Here is a 6,711-nt window from a genome sequence, read left to right as displayed (position 1 = left end):
CCCCCACCAAAAAGGTCTCTTGGCCTCTAGATGCTGGTCCTCGGAGCATGATTTAAGAACCATTTCACATGGAGTCATATAAATCTGTGGTTACCTGAAGCAGACCCTGAAATTTGGACCTTAACTTATAATTCCTGCTGGCCAGCTACTAAGGAAAATGTTGAATTCTTACTCTTTGACATATTTTCTCTACTCTAGATCACATAATTTCACTTTATCTCTTTATAGGCATGCCAAAATTTTTTTAAATACTAATTCTTAATCTTTTCATTTAAATAGGGAAATTTATTTATTTTATTACCAATACTATAATATTAATTGTCATATGTGTCTACAAAGGTAAGTTTGTACTGGCCTTGAAAGATATTGTCAGAGTCTCACTGATAATCCCTTGTTCTTGTCATTACAGTTGAATCATCAAGAGTTTTGCATCTGTCCTGGGGGGATGGTACTCTCAGAGCCAAGGATCATACATATTGTTAGTTTCTGAGTTGGTGATTCCAACCATCTGCTTGCTTTGATAGCTGTTTGAGATCTGCCAATGGCTAACTTCACCATCCCTTCTTACTAACTAGCAACTAGAAGGAACTGGGCCATATGCTTGATTCTTTTTTTTCCCCAAAATGATCCAGTTACTTTTTTTGTCAAGTCAACTATATGACCTAATATTTTCCATCTGGTAGTGAGTGATATGGGATTGTGAAGTTAGATATTTTCTGCACTTAAGGAAATGGGTTATAGATTAGTTGTAATTGTCTGTATCCATTGTAACATGAATGATGTCACAAATAAACACAGAATGTGAGGAGTTAAGAGTAAAATATCATGCAAAGGATAGAGGGATCTTGTGTAATGATAAATATCCTTTCTTGATCTTTTGCCAAAATATCTTCGTAATGTGAAATGAGATCCAGGTACATTCCCCCTGTAACAAAGGCTACTTGCACTGGGCCAAAAGATAACATGAACCTGTCATTCTAGACACTCAGAAATACAGAAACTTAGACTGTTTGTGGTTTTGTATGTGTGTGTGTGTGTGTGTGTGTGTGTTTACCTATATACTGAACAGTTGAATCAAACATAAGATTACGATGGGCATCAATCACTTATGGTTCACAGATGCCATCAAAAGAATCATTATATCCTCACAGAATAATATAATGGTTATAATGTGAGTGTAAAATGGTACTGCTACTTTGGAAATTTTTCTACCATCCCTCAAAAATTTAAATACAGAGTTACCATAAAACCCAGCAATTCCATTCCTAGGAACTCAGCAATTCCTACCCTAAAGAATAGAAAACATATGCTACACCAAAACGTGTACATGCTTATAGAAGCATCATTCATAGAAGCCAAAGAGTAGAAGCAACCCATATGAATATCAAATGTTGAATGGGTAAAAATAATGTCGTATATTCATACAGTGTCTATGACACCAAAAGGAGTAAAGTACTGATATCTGCAATAGCAAACTAAGTGAAAAAGCCATACACAAATGACCACATATTGTATGGTTCTACTTATATGAAATACTCAGAATTAGCAAGCTCATAAAGACAAAACATTGAAGTGTGGTTCCAGAATTAGGGGAGAAGGGAATGGGAATGAATGCTAACTAGCATATAGCTTCTTTGAGGTGATGAAAATTTTCTGGAATTAGATTATAGTGATGATCACACAACTTTGTAAATGCAGTAAAAGCCACTGAATTGTAACCTGAAAAGGATGAGTTTTATGCTTTGTGAATTATATCTCGATAAAAACAAAACCCACCTGAACAGAAAAATTATAAAGATATTAGTAATTTAAACTCCAGGAGGGCCAAAGAGTGAAGCTTGTGGGCTATCATACAGAGACAATGCCACGTACACTGTGGGAGATTGGACTGCCACAGCCTGTAGCATACATCTGGTTCACTTCCAATACTCAGCATAGAGATGATGTCCCTAGGTCCCTGGCCCTTACTTCCCCTAAAACATGACATCTCCTCTCCATCCTGACATTTCCCTTTCATATGGTACCACCTTTAACACTTTCTTCTGGATGAGACCACTCAAAGGCAGCGACTTCTGGTTTTCTGAGCCAAGGTCACTTGCCTATACAAGGGCTGAAAGGAAGACTGTGAAAGGTAGTTCCCAATCTTCTTGGGCAGGCAAAATTGTTAAAGTGAGAAATTCCTTAATTTTTTTAAGGTTCTGAGCAGTCAAAGGTCACAACAAATATCTTCTAGAGGCCCCTTTCCACTTAACGGTTGCATAATTTCTACTTTAATGGTGCTTTGCATATTTGGAATAACTTGGGGGAAAGTGTATATAATTAATGACAAGATGAGTTGATATAAGCATACTGGAGGATGAAATGGAGAAATAAACAATGACAAACCAAGAGCTATTCATTTTTTCCCTCCTTTATTCAACAAATAGGTATACATTTAAGAACTATGTATGGGTATGGGGCAGAGTGAAACACAAACAAGACCCTAGCTCTGGAGCTCTTCAGGCCACATGAGCAGAGAAGGAAACACAGCTTATGACAAGTAAAGTAATCAGATATGGACAGGAATGCTGAGGGAAAACTATTAGAGTTAAAACCCAAACCCCAAACAGCCTTCCCCTTGCATTAACAAAGCATTCTCCCTTGTCCCAGGGAGAGCAAGGACTGTTTTATGGTCTGTTATAAAATGCACTCCCCTCCTCCCCCTTGGTCAACTTTATGAGGCAGTAAATCTATCCTGGCAGAAGCTCTCTCAATCAACCCGGTCACCTTTGCTCAGTGCTCCTCACGAATCACCAGGCCTCGGTGAGAGCTACAGTAAGGAAAGAGACAAGGCTATGAGGTGAGTACTTTTGCCCAAGCAGGTGGTGCTTTGGGAAAGGAATTTCTTTCTCATAGGATCTCAAGGGGGAAAAAGAGGTCCCTTTCTTTTTGTAGATTTTCCTCTGCCCTGGCTTGTTAAGTGATCTATACGCCTTCACTTTTCTTCTGGACCTGATGTTTTCTTCATTTTCCATAGTCGGTGAGGTATGAAGATGAGATCTTACGTGGAGAGAGGGAGGGAGGGAGAGAGAGAGAGAGAGAGAGAGAGAATATACAGATGGGGAGGGTCTAGAGTAGGATGTCCCTCTCTCACTGGGAGAACCATGCAAGAACAGATGTGATCCTCTGGAATCTAGAAGGTGGCATGGATTCATGGGAAGCTAAATGTGCCCCAGCTTTGAGCAGAAAGGATTTCTAAGTAGGGAGAATTCTACCTTTAGTAATCCCCACTCTGACCCTCTGCCTGGATGACAATAGCTCCTATGGCAAGAAAATGACTGTGATTGTCCCCAGAGTGTTTCTGAATTTGCTGAACTTCTGTGTTGAGCCTGCTCCCTCAGAAAGACTAAGAAGCAGTAAGAAGAAGTACCTGCTTCTGGTCTATAGAAGCTGGGAAAAACCATCTCCCTATAGAGGGAAACAATGCTGGGAAAAGGATGATAATTGATGACCAACTGTTTGCTGTGATATGGAATTATGGTCTCTGTGTGTATTTAGAGTGGGTCTCTCCAACTTCTTTCAGTGCCTGAAATTCCACCATTGGAGATTTACCCTCTGGGTCTATAGGCTCTGAGGTCTGGAAGATACTTTGGAGAGATTATGCAAATATTATTGGAAGCTCTGATTCTTAGTTTGCCTTAGTTCCACCACTAATCATGGTGGGACAAAATTCTTTAATATCCATCTATAAAATGGGAATGGTGATGCCTGCCTTATGAACTTTGATGTAGGTGTTTTATGGGACTATAACAATAAGAATATAGCATGCTCTGTACTTTATGGGGAATTGAGCAAATCTTTTGAATAATTTACACTTAAAGAGAGACACCTGACAGGTTTAGGTTATTAGAATAAAATAGTTAAAAAGCCTCAATTCCCAGGCCCAGTTTCTCCAAGAGCTGAGGAATCTCTGCAAATACCTCTTGGCCAATTATCTGTTGAATCTTGCTCTTCACCCCCATTTCAGTTTAAAGAACATCATTTCTTGGGTAACTACAGATTATTATAAAAACTGCCTCAATGACAAATTGAATTTAAAAGAAAATAGTTGTAGAATGCTCTTGGCATTGGGCTAGAGAGGAGCATAGTTTCAGGAAAATGTAACGTGAAAAGAGAAGTAAACACAAAAGCAAAAGACAGAAAATTCTTTATACACACAGAATAAAGAGCCTGGATAGAGGAGGTGTCATGAGGACTTTGGTCCCAAGGTTAGAGGTTTATATCTTATCTAGAGAACAATTAATACTTGAATATAGAAGATACTAGAAGATATATCGGGGAAATGAACCAAAGATGTTGGAGTAGTGTTCTGCTTCAACTGGTAACTGGTAAGAGAGGAGCCCAAAAGATCCCTAGATTGTTACTTTTTTTTTTTTAAAAAAAGAAATTTTGGTTCTGTTCCACAAGCTATTAATTATTTGAAGTGCAACCCATTTGGAAAAAGTTGGGACTAAGGTTGAGGATGGATGCTTTTGTGTCTGAAGAGGTTCATTTTGGTTGACTCTTTTGGATGCTCACATGAGACACCAACAGGCCATTGAATATGTGAATCTATATCTTTGGTCTGCGAATATAGGCTGGATTGTTGTCAGATATATAAAGTCACATGAGTTGTGGGGATTGCTCAAGGACAACAGGCAGTTTTGAAAGGGGACTTCTGTGAAAATATGAAGAATATCCACATGTAACAGAAGAATCAAAGAAAATTGAAAAGAAATCTGAACTAGAGGTAGAAAACCAGGACTGAATGATATCAGGCATATGGATAGGTAGAGAGTTTCGAGGAGGAGGGAGTGGTTGATAGTGCTAGATGATTAAGACAGAGCCTGTTGTATTTAGGGGTTAAGTCCCTGGTGGCTTTGGCAAGAGCAGTTTCAGTGGAATGCAGGAAATACACTCATTCCAGTAATGCATGAGGAAGCTAATCAAGACAGTGTATAATTATCTTTTTAGAAGCTTAGCTACAAAAGTAAAAGAAAATTAAAATGGTACTTAGAGAATAACAGAATAACACAGAATCATCAACAGTTTAGGATAACTAAGAAGACATCTATGAGGGGTAAAATCAAGTTTGGAGGCAGAGGTTGACCATGTAAGAAAGAGGAGGGATAATTGGTGAAACAAAATTTTGGAGAAATTCAGCGGCTAGGAAAGCTGGAGGATGGGTACAAGGATTATGCTTGGGCAAGAACAGGAAAAACTCTGCTATGGAGAATAGAAGGGAAAACATACAAATTTTGCCTATAGTCATGCATAGTTTTTTTGTACCAAAGCTTGAGCTGAGAACATGGAGATAAGATAGCATCTGTAAAACAGTTACTTTCTCTTCCAAATTAGAGATGATATTGGATAAGAATAAGAGTGTAGTTGAATGAAATTGGACTTGGAAAAAAGGATCAATTTTTAAAATTGTTCCTGTGAAAATGAGAGGAGCTGGTAAGATTGTCAGTGGGTCTGCAGGCCCAGTTATTTGGGGGGGGGGATTAAAAGTCCTACTGGTATCTATGTTGAGCCAGTGCATCAGCCCAGAGGCAGAGCTTTTGGCTGGATGGTTTCGTGATGTAGATTCAGTTAGCAAATGAGGGGATAAGAAAGATGAGAGCAAATGGCCAGTTGAATAGTGATATTGAGGCCTAGCTCCAGTGGTCAGAAAGGGCTCAGAGAACAGATGGAAGTGGAAAAAGAACAGAGGCCTCTATGGGATCAAAGAGTAGAGAAAACTGAAGAAAGTCAGTGGGAGAGCAAAGTACATAAGCTTGTGACCAGTAAATGGAAAGCGGTGAAGGATTTAAAAAGTGGAACAATTCTGAGGGGTGGAAATTCTAGGGCACAGTCAAGATGTCTAGTTGATGGAAGCCAGCAAGCATGAAGGTCCTTGAAGCTAGAGACTGTCCTGAAATGTGAGGCACATGACAGGGATTCACGTGGGAGTGCATGCACAATCTGATCTCACCTCTGTAGCTGAAGAAACAGGCCCCAGCAGGGGAGCAGCCCACCTGTTAGTAAAAGAACAGAGCAAGCATGCATGCCCTCTGATTCCCAGTTTTCCATCTTCACCCTGGGATCAATGCATGGGCTTCAGGATATCTGAGATCAATCAATTTGTATGAGTTTGTGTGCCATGCGCATGCAAGTGAGCATTCTGTTGGAGATTGGGATCAGGTTTATTTTTGTCACCAGATTCTTAAAAGGACCAGTAACTTCTAAGTAGTTAAACATCTCAGCATTATGCCATAGGGATCGGAAGAAGATGTGGATTTGGCTTTTGCTATTTTCTTTCTCCCTAAGTGTACCCTCTATTGTACTATACAGAGTGCGCATGAAGGTCAAAGTGTCATCTGAAAGGGCTTTGTGAGCCATCACAACCCCTCATCCCTCTATCTTCAGGATCTGGCTCCTCTCTTTCTCTCTCTCTAGTTCTTTATGTCTGATATATACTTTTCCCTGAACAATCTCAATATCTACACAGACAAAAAGGTAAGAGCCCGAAAAGTGCACAGAGTTAGGTGGAGACACCATGAAGAGCAGAAACAAACCTTCTCTGAGTACGTAGAGTTGAATGCTGGTAATCAAGATTGTCTCGCAGACAAGTTCACATTCTAATCACAAGCATCCATCTGTTCTTTCAGGGCTCTGCATTTTGCTTTAATCCAGTTATTTGTGTCCATCTAG

The sequence above is a fragment of the Marmota marmota genome, unplaced genomic scaffold (genome assembly GCF_001458135.2).
Source record: "Marmota marmota marmota unplaced genomic scaffold, marMar, whole genome shotgun sequence".
Lineage (NCBI taxonomy): Eukaryota > Metazoa > Chordata > Mammalia > Rodentia > Sciuridae > Marmota > Marmota marmota.
The sequence above is the reverse complement of the archived record's forward strand: the minus strand, read 5'-3'. Positions refer to the sequence as shown.